The sequence below is a fragment of the Peromyscus maniculatus genome, chromosome 7 (genome assembly GCF_049852395.1).
Source record: "Peromyscus maniculatus bairdii isolate BWxNUB_F1_BW_parent chromosome 7, HU_Pman_BW_mat_3.1, whole genome shotgun sequence".
NCBI lineage: Eukaryota > Metazoa > Chordata > Mammalia > Rodentia > Cricetidae > Peromyscus > Peromyscus maniculatus.
This window is the reverse complement of record NC_134858.1, coordinates 20,386,569-20,402,009: the sequence shown is the minus strand read 5'-3', so window position 1 is coordinate 20,402,009 and position 15,441 is coordinate 20,386,569. Positions and strand designations below refer to the sequence as shown.

The 15,441-nt window shown below is 42.7% G+C and overlaps 1 protein-coding gene across 3 annotated transcripts in view; it reads right to left on the bottom strand.

The window, feature by feature from the left end:
- Positions 1–1,950, bottom strand: part of Bbs9 (Bardet-Biedl syndrome 9) — a 425,345-nt gene extending 423,395 nt beyond the window's left edge. The window contains exons 1-2 of one of the 3 annotated variants that reach the window (XM_016009929.3): positions 1,585–1,722; positions 1,001–1,056 (exon numbers count right to left, since the gene is read on the bottom strand). The gene's annotated coding sequence lies outside the window, so the exon portion shown is untranslated. Of the gene's footprint in view, positions 1–1,000; positions 1,057–1,584 lie in introns of all 3 variants that reach the window. The other 2 variants (XM_006991684.4, XM_016009926.3) reach the window with 2 other exon arrangements.
- Positions 1,951–15,441: the final 13,491 nt, after the last annotated feature.

The window sequence follows — 15,441 nt, the reverse complement described above, 5'->3', positions numbered from 1 at the left end:
GTATATGTGTGTTCATGTGTGTTTTACTAGGTACTGAAAGAGCTACACCCCAGCCCTTGTAAATGTTATAATCAGCAATCATGTTTTATAATAACTTGATATATTTCAATACTTTTCAAGAAATATCTGAGGGGATTAGATGTACATCAGTGGTACATGGTTAGCAAACACATTCTGAGGAGTGAGACTTCCTATATACCTGAAAAGGTATAAAACTTCACAGTACTGTTAGTGGATTTTTTTTCCTGCAAAGAGCATTTCATCAAGAAGCTGTACCATAGGGCCAGTGAGATGGCGCAGCAGATAAAGGTGCTTGCTGCCACGCTGGACAGAATCCACATGGTGGAAGGAGAGAACTGACTCTTGCAAGTTGTCCACTGACCTCCACACCTGCACTGTGGTACCCATACATGCACCCCAAAAAATTAATTAAAATCTAATAAAAATTTTAAAACTACATCATAAATATAAGTGGGAGGTATAATTTAACCACAACCACTATACATAATAAAGAAAATCCTTAAACTCTTACAAATAACTTGTAAATGGTTTTCAAAATAAAGTCTCTTGTTTTTAATTCTTATGATAGTTCAATCCATCACCAAAACCAACTCTCACCATTATCCTCTTCATATATTGCTACTAAGTTACTCTTTCTCTCTCTGAATGCTAGCAGACATTAATACATTACATGGTGGCACACATCTGTAATACCAATATTCTGGAGCCTGAGGCAAGGGGATCATAAGTTCAAAGATGGCCTAGGCTACACAGTAAGTTCCAGGTCAGTTTGGGCCACATTGTGAAATTTTTAAAAATAAAATGAAGGGAGGGAAGGAGGAGAAAACCCTATTTTCCCTCCAGTATCTTTCAAGCTGTGTGTATAAATCAAGATGTGCGTATGTGTATCTGTAAGACACGATTTGATATTTAAGGATAATGTGAGACACCAAAAAAATGATCTGTAAGTTTATCCAGAAAATGGAAGCCAAGTGCAGACCTTGCCTGGGAGGGGCTGCTGATAAAATCAGCTTAGTCCATCTAAACTGCTGTGGTCTGCAAAGGAAAGAGAAAGGGATAAACATTAATCCTCTTGCCGGCAGCACTGGGGAGAAACAACATGCTCCCGCTTCAGTCACAGCCTGAGAACTGCCTTGACGCTCTGCTCGCAAGACCTGTTGAAATGGCACAGGAGAAACATGCTCTTACTCCATGTGACCGCCGCAAGGAATCCTTAAAAGCCTCCCCTCTTCCTCAAAGGTGTTTATAGGATCTACACACCTCGTGTTAGCGGTCTGTTTGAATACAAGCCTACTTCCTAGGAAGCGGATCATCCAAAATCTTCCAAACCATTACATGGCAGCTGAGGATTACTCTTGCTGACCAAGCATAGCGAATGCATCCATGCATCCGAAGTTTAATTCCTGAAGAATTTCTTACCTGATGCCAACAAGTGAACTTTGCCTCACCTTTCTACGAACCCACTATCCACAGACTTCCCTATCAGAACTCCTGACCAGGATCCAGTGATGGAGCAGAAGCAACAGCCGTGCAGGGAAAAGCAACCCTTAACTCCACTAGTACCTCTTGGTCTTGTGTTCGAAGTTTCCCACGTCCCCAGGCAGACAGAATGCCGCCGAGCAGCAACACCAGCTCCACGGAGTTGAAATGAGTCCCTCCAAGCTCTCCTGCTCCCCTTGTCATCCCCCAGAGACAAGCAGGGGAAACGACATGGATCCCTCGGAAGCCGCAAGGCAAGAGAGAACAACTCCGGGTCCAGATGCTCACACAGAGGATGAAACCACCACGGAAGCTCTACGAGGGGTGAGGCTGCAAGCCAACAGCCTGCGGAAGACACCTCCCCTCTCCAGCCTAAATCCCAGCCGACTTCGCCTTGTTGTCATAGCATTTTACAACGGAGGCTACTGCGCAAGTCAGACGCGGGGCCGCGGGGCCTGCTGGGTGTTGTAGTCCAGGCGGCCGACAGCGCGTGGCGGGGAAGAGAAGGTTCCCGGACCGTCCTAGACAACCTGAGTGGCAGCGGGGCGGGGTGGAGCGGGCGCCTCTAAACCACCTGGGCAGGCCTGTCCCTCACGGCAGCCTCGGCGGAAGTCCCGCCTCCGCGGGGGTCTGCTGCAGACCACGCCCTCCTGTGCTTGGGTGTTCTGGTGTCTAGGCCAGAGCATGCCTGACTTTTCTGTTTGAATCCGCTTGCTTGCTTGCTTTCCCAGGCCTAACTGCTGCAGGAAGATTTCAAGCACCATATTGAATAAAGAGTAAAGAGGAGACCCCCTTGTTTCATTCCTCATTTTAGAAAAAAATACTTACGGTTTCTCCTCATTTAGTATAAAATTGACTGTAGGTAGTTGTCAGTTTGACACACCTGGGAAGGGGTGACCTCAGCTGAAAAAAAAGACTGGCCTAGGGGTATGTCTGGGGCGCATTTTCTTGACTGTTTACTGATGTGGGAGGGCCGAGCCCACTGAGGGCTAGACAGGTAGGTCTGGACTTAGGAGCCTGGGAGTGACTGTCCCCCAGAGCATCTGCCCTGCTCGGTGGGGTCCCACACTAACGTCCCAAACAGTAGACTGTACCGTGTAAGATGGAACGGGCAGTACCCACACATACACTTGGTGTCGGTCGTGGTACTTATCCCAGCAACAGACAGCACACCGGCACAGGTCTGCTATGTTGAGGTGTGTCCGCTACTTTCTTCAGGGCTTTTAGCGTGGAAGAATATTAAACTTGTCAAAGGCCTTTCCTGTGTCTCTTAAGATGACCGTATGATTTCGCTCCTTGAATCTTTCTGTATTGTATTACATTTATTGACTTACGTATGCTCAACTGTCCTGGCACGCCTCTAATCAAGCCAAGTCTGTTCATGGCATATGCATTTTTTTCAATGTGTTGTGGAATTATGGGTGGTATATGGGTAATTTTTGCAATCATATTCACATCAAGCAGTTTTCCTTTTTTGTAATGTCCTTACTAAGTTTTGGTATCAGGATGATGTTCGCTTTACGAGATGAATTTGGAAGTGTCCTTCGCAATTCTATTTTATGGGGAAAATTTTTTTATTTTTATTTTTCTTAGATTTATTTATTATATTTGTTTTATGCATATAAGTGTTTGGCCTACATGTATGTAAGTACACCACATACATGCCTAGTGCTTACGGAAGGCAACCTGGTGCCTATGGAGGGCAGCCTGGTGCCTATAGAGAGCAGAACAGAGCACTAGATCCTTTGAACTGAAGTTACCATTGTGAGCCCCCACATGCATGCTGAGAATGGAACCCCGGCCCCATGGAAGAACACTATGTTCTTTTAACCACGAAACACCTCTCCAGCCACCTATTTTATAGAAATTTGTTTAGAAGAATTGGTGTTAATTTTTAGATATCCGATAGAATTACAGAGTGAGTCCCTCTATTTAAGAGATTTGTTTAGTCCGGGGGCTGTTACTGCCCCAGTGCCACTGCTGTTATAGGTCTGTTTAAGCGGTACATACCCTTGTCTTGGTTTAAGATTCTATTACTGTGAAGAAACACCATGACCATAGCAACCCTTATAAAGAGAGACATTTAATTGGGGCTGGCTTACAGTTTCAGAGGATTAGTCCATTGTTGTCATGATGAAATATGACGGTGTGCAGGCAGACATGGTGCTGGAAAAGGAGCTAAGAGTCTTTTGGGGTTTGTTTGTTTGTTTGCTTGGTTGATTGGTTGGTTGGTTGGTTGTTTTTTTTGAAACAGGGTTTCTCTGTGTAGGCCTGGCTGTCCTGGAACTCACTCTGTAGACCAAGCTGACCTCAAACTCACAGAGATCCACCTGCCTCTGCCTCCTGAGTGCCGGGATTAAAGGTGTGCGCCACCGCTGTGCCACAGGAGCTGAGAGTTCTACAGCTTGATCCTCAGGCAACAGGAAGTGAACTGTGTACCACACTGGACATAGCTTGAGCATAGGAAACCTCAAAATCCATCCAGACAGTGACACATTTCCTCCAACAAGGCCACACACTCCCTATGGGTCAAGCATTCAAACACATGAGTCTGTGGGGGCCATACCTATTCAAAACACCATAACCCTCCTGCTATAACTTTGATAGGTCATATGTTTCTAGAAATGTATCCTTTTCTTCTAGATTTCCTAATTTGGAATACAGTTTTTTAAAGTGTTTACTAACCATCCTCCGAATTCCATTAGTGTTTGTGTGACATCCTATCTTTATCTCTAATGTCAATGAATTTAGGTTTTCTCTCTCTCTTTCTTTTGGTTAGTTTGGCTCAGAGTGTCTGTCTGGTTGGTCTCTGCTAAGGATCAGCTCCGTCATTGTCATGTCTTCTGTTCTCTTTGTCTAATGTGTTTTTGTTAATTCTTTGAGAATTGCAAACAATGTATCTTTAACTATTATTATTTTTATTTTAAGTGTGTGTGGATTTTGAATAAGAATTCCCCCCATAGGTTCATATTTTTGAATGCCCAGTCTGCTGCCCCCTCCCTGTGTATCAGAACACAGCTCTTAGCCATTGATCAAGCATCATGCATGCTGCCATGTTCCTCATTATGATGATAGTGGATTTAACCTCTTGCTTAAACTGTAAGCAAGCCCTAATCAAATGTTTCCTTTAATAAGAGTTTCTGTGGTCATGGCCAGCAAAAACAACTCTTCACAGCCATAGAACAGTGGCTAAGACATAAGTTAGTACTAAGAGTGGGGTGTTGCCATGACAGGCCTGACCATGCTGTTGTTTGGAGGAATATGGGAGACTTTGGGACTAGAAAACTGTAGGCTGACTTTTTTTTTTCCCTGCCTGCCAGTTCCCAAATAACTGACATGGAGATTTAATATTAATTATAAATGCTAAGCCAATAGCTTAGGCTTCTTGCTAACTAACTCTTACAACTTAAATTACCCCATTTCTATTAATCTACATTCTGCCGTGAGGTGTTACTTCTCCTTCATTTTGCACCTCCTGTTTCCTATCTGTGTCTGGCCAGTGAGTCCTCTGACTCTGCCCTTCTTCTTCCCAGTGTCCTTAGTCTGGTTCTCCCACCTAACCTTATCATGTCCAGCTATTGGCCAGTCAGCTACTTTATTGAAACAATCACAATGACATATATTCACACAGTGTAAAGGAATATTCCACACAAAGTGATTGGATGCTTTAAGCAAGCTTAATGGACCATCTTACTAGGAGCATGGACAATGGTGCTGGGAGTAATGTGAACTGTGTCAGCCCAGCTCAAGGAGTTTCAGAGGGGAGGAATGTTAGTAAGTGGCCTAGGGACAATTCTTGTGATAGTTTGGCCAAGAATGTAGCTGTATTTTGTCCTTGTTCTAAAAATCTGCCTGAGACTAAATTGAAGAGTTTGGATTAAAGGCATTGGCATTGGAGATTTCAAAACAGCCTAATATTGACTCTGTCATGTGGTTACTAGTAATCACTCTTATGCAGATCTGCAGGTCTATAATGAAAAAGAACAAGGTGGACAAAGAGAACTACAAAATGTACAGCTTGAGGGAAAAAAAGGATGTACCAGGAAGGATATCCAGTGCTCAAAAGAATGAAAAGCCTGATACTAAATGGAATAAAGGGAGTGGTGACCTCAGAGCAAGACCCCAACCAACTAAGCTTCTTGCTTCTGAAAGTGAATTAAGCTTAGGCAGTAAAAGAAACCACCAAGGACAGAAAGCTGATACAGGTGTCACTGAGCACGGGGGCCAAGTTCTATCCCCAACAAACGACAGAACTTGGCAGCTTTGGCTAGTGTTACAGTCAAGGGATTGTGGAATCTCCCTCCATGGCCAAGGAGAGCTGCTGAGACCTGGCGTGTGTCAGTAGTGTCCTTGCCCCGAGGCCCAGGGAGGCCATTGCACGGAGCTGTGAAGGTGAAGCCTGGATTGTGTGGAAACCCCAAGATGTAGGAGATGCCAGAGGATAGGATACCTGCTAAGGAGAGCTGCTAACAGGGAGTGGAAGCAGCCCAGGAGGGAGAAGTGTGTTGCAGTCAACCAAGCTCAAAGGAGTTGGAGATCTGAACGGCTCTTTGACATCAGACATGGAGATGCAGAGTTTGGAGTTTGCCCAGCTGGTTTTTGTCTTGCTTTGGTCCAGTATTTCCTCACTATGCCTCCTTTCCCTCTGTTTTGGAATGATAATGTGAAACCTGTACTATTGTATGTTGGAAGTATGTGATCTGGTTTTTTATTTTTATTTTATAGGAGGTTACAGTTACGAGATCGCCTTGAGCCGGGTAGTGGTGGTGCACGCCTTTAATCACAGCCCTTGGGAGGCAGAGCCAGGTGGATCTTTGTGAGTTTACAGACATCTGCCTATCTCTGCCTCCCAAGTACTGAGATTAAAGGTGTGCATCACCATGCCTGATCTACAGAGCGAGATCCAGGAAAGGAGCAAAGCTACACAGAGAAACCCTGTCTCGAAAAACCGAGAGAGAGAGAGAGAGAGAGAGAGAGAGAGAGAGAGAGAGAGAGAGAGAGAGATTGCCTTGAGTCTCAGAACAAACTTTGTACTTTTAAACAGGGTTGATAGACTGGAGATTTTTTGAAGTTGAACTGGATACTTGCATTTGATACAAGCCTACTGGGGCCAGGGAGTGCAGTGTGGTGGTTTGAATAAGAATGGCCCACATAGGCTCCTATATTTGAATGCTTAGTCACCAGGGAGTGGAACTGTTTGAGAGGATTAGAAGAATTAGGAGCTGTGGCCTTGTTGGAGGAATGTGTCACTGAGGGTGGCCTTTGAGGTTCCAAAGGCCCATGCCAGGCCTAGTCTCTCTCTGCCTGCTGCCTGCTGGTCAGAATGGAGCTCAGTTACTGCTCCAGCACCATGCATGTTCCTTGACGTTATGATAATGGACCAAAACTCTAAAACTGTAAGCAAGTCCCCAGTAAAAGCTTTCTTCTGTAAGAATTGCTTTGGTCATGGTGTCTTTTCACAGCAAAAGGATACTGACTAAGACTGTGTATCTATTGTGCCTACATGTATATCCATGTAACATGTGTATACATGGTACCTGCCCAAAGAGAGCATTAGATGCCCTGGAACTATAGTTATAAATGTTTGTGAGCCATCATGTGGATACAGGGAGTCGTACCTGGGTCCTCTGGAAAAGCGACAAGTGTTCCTAAACACTGAGCCATCTCCCAAGCCTCTTTTCTCTCATTTTTAGACAGGGTCTCACTTGTGTATCCCTAGCCTGAAACACACTACAAAAGCCAGGCTGACCTCAAACTCACAGACATCTGCCTATCTCTGCCTCCCAAGTACTGAGATTAAAGGTGTGCATCACCATGCCAGATGAACCTACATTTATCAAGGAAAAGTTAGAAAGAACTCCCAAGAGTTTTTTTTTTTTTTTTAATCAAGGTCTTGCTGTATAAATAAGGTGGGCCAGGAGATCATAGACAGCCCAGGTTGGTCTCAAACTCACAATCCTCTTGCCTCTATCTCCCAATAATGAGGACAGAAGATAGAAATGGTCAAGCAGAAATCCTCACTGACTAAGATCTCTCAGGAATTAGTGGGTGCATGCTACGATTTCCTAATAAGATTTTAGGCCTTGGTCCTCACCAATCAAAGTAACCCCAGAACTAAACAATGCAAGCCATTGCTGATTCCCAGATCTAACAATTTATCTCTCAATGTACTCTATGTTTTCCTACCACTGATTTATTAGAGTTAAGTAGACAAAATACAGGAAAATTTGAGGTTAAAGTCAGAAGATGGGAAGCCCACATCAGTAAGGGTGACTAGTTCAATGGTCTATTTCCTCTTGGCCACTTATGAAAGCAGACAGCCCACAGGGAATCAAGGACACATTCTGAGTGCTACCAGTCTTGGCCCTGGCTTTGCTTGGAAGCATGGAGGAAATTTTTCCTTGGTGTTGATCTTCCTCTTTGTAGCCCGACACTGGTTAGAGCACACCAGGTTGGCTCCCCAAACAAGATACTCTCCACTCTTACAGATCATTTTGAGAGAAACACCACCACAATCCCCTGGGACCCAGCTGTCCTTGGAGGGCAAGGGGAAAGTAGTTTTCCTTTTAATCCCTCTGACCACATTGGTATAACCTCCAAGTATGGTCATTGAACACCCAAAGGTGAGTGAGGCCAGTGCTGTGGGATGTTCTGTATGGCAAATGTGTTGCTCTGATTGGTTAGTAAATAAAACACTGATTGGCTAGTAGTCAGGCAGGAGGAAGTATAGGCGGGACAAGGAGGAGAAGAATTCTGGGAAGTGGAAGGCTGAGTCAGAGACACTGCCAGCTGCTGCCAGGACAAGCAGCATGTGAAGATGTCGGTAAGCCACGAGCCACATGGCAAGGTATAGATTTATGGGAATGGATTAATTTAAACTATAAGAACAGTTAGCAAGGAGCCTGCCACGGCCATACAGTTTGTAAGCAATATAAGTCTCTGTGTTTACTTGGTTGGGTCTGAGCGGCTGTGGGACTGGCAGGTGACAAAGATTTGCCCTGACTGTGAGCAAGGCAGGAAAACTCTAGCCACAGGCCAGTCTCATATTTTTAAATGTTTTGTAATATTTAGATAAAGTTTGAGCAAAATTCACACATTTTTAAATAAATCTTGATTAAGTATACACATTTTTATCCCATACTTAAAAACTGTTACCAAGAGTAGGTTGATAATTAGGATAATTTAAATCCATTGATTTAAATAGAGGTTTGATGTTAGTGTACTAAACTTTGACCTTAGAAATTTTATATATATATATATATATATATATATATATTTAAGAATATATGTGTATATATAATCTCTAAGTCTCATATTTTGTGTACTTTATAACTTATTCAGATCCTCGTAACTTACATAAGAATTTTTGTTTTGTTTTGTTTTTGTTTTTTTGTTTTTCAAGACAGGGTTTCTCCATGTAGTTTTGGTGCCTGTTCTGGGACTCACTCTGTAGACCAGGCTGTCCTTGAACTCAGAGATCTGCCTGGCTCTGCCTCCCAAGGGCTGGGATAAAAGGCATGCACCACCGCTGCCTGGCTTATTTTGCATAAGCTTTTTATTTTACTTTTCCATTTTGGAGACAGACAACCATCTTAATCTTACATGAAAATCTCTTTCTACTAAAAATATTTCTTATCTTTACATACTTTTAATATTGATTTCACCAAAGTTCACCTTGAGAAACCAATGAGTTTAAGTAAGACATGGTTGACCAGAGGCAGGTGCACTGGAAAGTCTTTGCCCAGCATAGATGGTGGCTTCATGTAGCCACATAAATGGAGAACACGCTAGCCTTCTCCAGCCCATATTTTCTAGCTCCTCCCCAACATCACCAGGGCCAACTGAAATTTTCAGCAGGCTTTCTTGAACTCCAGCCCCCAAAACATTACATGGAGACTTATTATTAGTTATGAATGCTCAGCCTTAATTTAGGCTTGTCCCACTACCTCTTATAACTTAATTTAACCTGTTTCTCTTCATCTACGTTTTGCCTTGGTGCTTTTTACCTTTCTTTCATCCTGTATGTTCCACTTTCCGGCTTCCTCCATTTCTGGCTAGCTGGCGAATGCCTGGCTGGCTGGCCCCTGGAGTCTCTCTCTTTCTTCCTTATTCTCTCAGGAGCCTAGATTCCTTCTCCTACTTATTCTCTCTGCCCACCAGCCCCACCTATCCCTCTACTGCATAGCTATTAGCCATTCAGCTTTTTAATTAGATCAATCAGGTGCCTTATGCAGGCAAGGCAAAACAAATGTAGCATATCTTTACATAGTTAAACAATTATTCCGCAGCACAAACAAATGTAAAACATTTCTATAGTTAAACTAATATTTCACGGGCTGGAGAGATGGCTCAGAGGTTAAGAACAGTGGCAGCTCTTCCAGAGGTCCTGAGTTCAATTCCCAGCAACCACATGGTGGCTCACAACCATCTGTAATGAGATCTGGCGCCCTCTTCTGGTGTGTAGGAATATATGCAGACAGAATAATTGTATACATAATAAATAAATAAATCTTTTAAAAAAAAAACTAATATTTCACATTTCCTCCTTTTTGTCTAAAAAAGAAAAGGTTTTAACTATATACAATAAAAACAAGTATCAAGTAAGAATTAGATTTACAATATCCAGTCCATTTGTATTTGGCAAGTTCAGAAAAAAAAAATACTCCATTATTTCTCCAAATTCCAAAGTTTTATACACCTAATTTGCCTTCTATCATAACTAAGGAAAACTGAAACTATAACTATCTAGTCTTCAACTCCATCAAAGACCCCAGAAGGGTATAATATTACTTCAATAAACTGGAAGTGCAGTGCAAGCCACTTCCAAAACCATAGAAATGACAGACACCTGACTGCCTAGACAGTCACCCAAGTTTCCTCTGCAATGTTGGGGCATCCATCTTTAGCCTACAGGCCTAGAATATCTGGCAGAATTTTCTATGAAGCAGAACTTTTGAAGGACTGTCCCACCTTGTTTTGGCCAAGTTTGGCAGTCGCTTCCCTCTGTCCTTCATGTCCAGTTTGGATAGTATATTGTCAGCAGTTGAAGCAAGGACAGTCTCTTGCTCAAACAGCTAGCTTTGCCACAATGAAAGCAAACTCCATATGGAGGTTCTTTGATGCTTATCATCCTTTTATGAAGTAAATTGGTGCTGCCAGGAACAGACATGTCTCACTGTCATGAAAAGCCCTATGTTATTAAACATCTTAAATGCCATATTCTGTAGGTCTCTGAAGCATTTGAAGATCACCTATCTATCTAAATATATGTTTAACCTTGAAAACATACCTAATATGGCTGCAAGTTTATTATAGATGACTACTAACCTGCATTTCTCAATTATACATTACATTTTTAAATGAGCTGCATAGGTACAATGCCTTAAACAAGAATAGAGACATACATATAGTATAACAAAAATAACTTTAAATTTGTACCAATATACAAAAATCCATACCAATATAAAATATTTGAGGTTAACAGTTGTCTTTTTTATCCTATATTCCTATATCTTCACTAAATGATGACAAACATCCATAATTCATTGAATGACCAAAATCCACCCACCCCACAACTTGGGAATGTGGGCATTGTGTTCTCAAGACTGCTTCCTGTTGTCTGGGGGCAATGGCATTCCCAGGGTACCCTGATAAAATTGATATAATGGTCAAGTCCTGGGAAAATTAGTTATTATCTTGGGGGAGATATTCTTATATACTTGAAGGTCTTCCTTACGCCTTGAAGGTTGTGGCACATAAAGAAGCCAGCAGTCTCTTCATGAGGCTATAAGACATTCTTGAAACATCTGTCCCTGTACTTACACAGGAACAAGATATTCAAAACAAAGTAAAGTTAAATAAGTCAACAAGATTTGGTGGACTAGAGGAGTTGTCCACAATTCAGACTACAAGCCTCTTCCCACTGTACACTCAGACAATTATGTGACATATACTTCTGCCCTACACAAAGACATATTGATGAGCAAAGTGTGGAGTGGAAAGGTGATAAAAGTATGAGGTGTCAGGACCTCCCTCTCTTAGAAGTTAGCTCATGTAGAGCCACTATAATGCCATAGGACCAAAGAACAACAGAATGCCAGGATTAGACATATAGACAAATTCTATAAAGATATAAATGTGAACATTGGTTGTATTATGCCAGAATTTAAATAATAACTGCAGCAGCTTTAGCCTGAGGATTTTTCCTGGGCACTCTGACCACTAAAAGTTAATAATACATTGCTTGAGACATGGCAAAATGCCCAGGGTGGTTGAAGATTTTGTTTTGGTCTAGTGTCCTTGAAGCAACCAAAGCAACCAGCCTGAGCTCAGGCTGCCATATGCCTCTAGATTCTCAAAAATTGGGTTATTGGGTTAATGAGTAAGAATAATAACTGTTTATTAATGATGTCAAAACTTGAGGGAAAATGATGGAAATGATAACTCTATTCTGTCATAGTTTATTAGTAATGACTAAAAGATGAGCAAAAGGAAGTGAAACACATGTCTAAAACCAAAAATGATATGATCTGTGTTTTGGAACATCATAAATGTATCCCTGCTTACTAAATTCTGTATAAATAAAGAAACACTCTGGCTGCTAGTCAGTCAGGCTGCAAGATTCTCCTGACCACCATGACCTGGCTCCCTTCCTTCCCCAGCCGACTCCTTACACCCTCTGCAGAACCTATCCACTGCCAGGGATGGCTTCCTGCAATGGGGCTTCCTTATGAGAGTCACACTTACCCAGTCAGTATACATTTTTGCCCTGTAATTGACTTCCAATGCTTTTGTCTCCTTTCCGAATGCTTTCTGTGATGGGTACTTGTTGGTGCACATCTGCAATTCCAGCCCTTGGGGAGTGGGGTCAGGACAGAATTCAAGGTCATCCTCTGCTACAGCAGGAGTTGAGGCTAGCCTAGGCTACATGAGAACTTGTCTCAAAAACACAAAAAAAAATGGAATAAAATACAAACAAGAAAGACTTCACCGTTAGTAAGAATATCTTCTAGACACTATGTTTGATGACTAAATTTGAATGTCTGACATTGCTGGCCTAGACGGCGTCTGTGGATAGCTAGATCAGCATCCAAGAAGCAACTCTTGTCAGAGGAGTGCTTTCTTTTGAATTTTTTAAACATGTATTTATTGAGTGTGTGCATGTATACAGGTATGAGAGGAAGTACACATGTGAAGGTCAGAGGACAGCATGTGGGAGTCAGCTCTGTCCTTCTATCATATGTGTCTGTGGGCCCTGGGGATCAAATTCAGGTCTGTCAGGCATGGCAGCAAGTGCCTTTACTCACTGAGCCATCTTGCCAGCCCCCTAGCTTAGTGCTTAAGAGGGATCCTCATTTTCTAGTTCTAAGACTCATCACTCTAACTGTTATCTGCTCATAACCTCTGTGCATGAGCCTATTACTTCGTTGGGTGGTTGGTTGGTTTTTTGAGATAAGTTCTCAATATGTATCCTTGGCAACGTTGGGACTTGCTATGTAGATCAGGCTGGTCCTGAACTTGCAATGATCTTTCTGCTTCCCTAGTGCTATGGTTATCAGCAGGTATCACCATGCCTGGCCAAAATAACAATTTTTTTTAATTGCTTTTGTGACTTAACACAGGATCTGTGCAGGCTAGGCAGGTACTCTACCATTGAGCTGCACATCCAATCCTGCCTATTTATATTTAGGAAATAAATTTTCAACTCATGCATTTTAAGCATTATTCATTTTTACAAAGGATTTATCATTATTTTATGTCTATGAGTGCTTTTCCTAAATGTATACACATGTGTGCAGTGCCCTTGGAGGCCAGAAGAGGGCTTTGGATCTCCTGGAACTGGGATTACAAACAGCTGTGAGCTGCCACTTGGGTGCTAGGGACCAAACCTAGACCCATTGCAAGAACAGTATTCCCTCTTACCTGCTATCTCTCAGCCTCAAGGCATTGCAAATTTGTTTTTATTTTGGTTTCTCTAAGTTGAGGTGTTTATTCAATGATAGCATAGCACAGCATGTCCCAGACTCTGAGTTCAATTTCTAACACACACACACACACACACACACTCTCTCTCTCTCTCAGGGGCTCACTATAGAATCCATTGAACTCACAAACTAACTTCCAGCTAGTAGGTGCTGGGAATACAAAGACCCACTGCTATGCCCAACTAAAGTTTATTTATTTATTTATTTATTTATTATTTATTTATTTTGGTTTGTTCTGTTTTTCTCAAGACAGAGTGTCTCTGTGTAACAGTCCTAGTTGTCCTAAAACTCAATTTGTAGACCAGGCTGGCCTTGAACTCACAGAGATCTGCCTGTGTTGGGATTAAAGGCATGTGCCACCACACCTGCTATAAAGTTTATTTTTTTAACTGAAAAGTATAAAACACTTGGAGCTGGAGAGATGGCTAAGTAGTTTAGAGCACTTGGTGCTCTTCCAGAGGATCTGGGTTCTACTCCCAGCACCTAAATGGTGGTTCACAACTGTCCATTAACTCCAATTCCAGGGGATCTGACACACTCTTCTAACATCCGAGGGTACCAGGTACACATGTGGTACCTCTACATGCATGCAAGCAAAACACTCATACACATAAAGTGAGTAAATCTAAAAACTAACTTTTAAGAATGTATAAAACGCCTCGTGAATTTGCATATGATCCCTGTGCACGGGCCATGCTAACTGTCTATCACTGTCATTTCAGTGCATACACTGCCCACACAGGTACTGGCCACCATCACTTTTGCATTCTAGCCAAGCATTTCCCCAGGGCTGGTTTTACTTCCTCTGTGACGGCTTTTCATCATTCCAGGCTACAGCAATGATACCAGATATGGTTTCAGAATGCAGCCTCGAACCACGACTAACATCTTTGAATTTCAGCTCTATGGGCTACTGCTTCTGCATCCTTGAGCATGTCATGGAACTCTGTAGGCCCCTCCTGGTTTGTTAAACAACCAACAGCTTCTAGGCAGCGACAATGTCCTCATACTAACGTGTCTCTTACTTCTTCATCTCCCTCCAAAAAGACCACAAGAAAACACCGGTGCAGAGCATCAATTCCTAGTTCATAGACGTGAAGTAATGGTGCTCTTTAGCCGTGGGCTTCGTGCTGTGGGGCCTGCCCGCTCTTCTCCTGCATACTATAGCAAGTACTCTGAAACGTCTATTGCTGGAAGGCATGGACTCTTCACCTGGATCTGCAGATGCCTGATGGGGATTGAGATGACCGACTGGAACACGGTTTGACCAAGACTTTAATTATTGGTAACTGACCCCTGCCCCAATTCTTCCTCTTATTATGCCTAAAGTTCAGGTCAGTAGCCTGGAAATGGACTGCAATGCTTGACGGCTGTTTTCTCAATGTGGCTATAGTGACTAAAATCCCTTCATTTCCACCCCCTAAAAACACACACACATACACATGCACGCACACATGTGCACGCGCACACATACACACACACACTTTGGATACAAGATCTCACTATTGGCTTGGAACTAACAGCATAGAACAGGCTGAAACTCAGAAGTCTGCCTGGCTGCCAGGCTAAAGTTCTTCCTTGCCTGTACACTATGATTCCACGTTGCTCTCCTCGGGTAATACCAAACTTGGAATGCTCAGAATGAGGCTTCTAGCCTGAGACAATATATATATATATATATATATATTGGTCTGTGTTTCACTACGGATCACATGCACTGGAAAAACTGGAGATTTTATAGGGAAAGTTGTTTTGTTCTTCAAATGGATGAATCCACAGATAACAAGTACAGGACAGGGATCCAGAGAGCAGTAGAAAGGCATACAGTTCTTACGGAGAACTAGAGTTCGGTCCGCAGCAGTCACTTAAGGTGCATTACACGGCCTGTAGTTCCAATTCTAGGAGAGCTGTCGCCTTCTCCTGGACTCCGTACGACCACCACACCCCACTCCCGCAC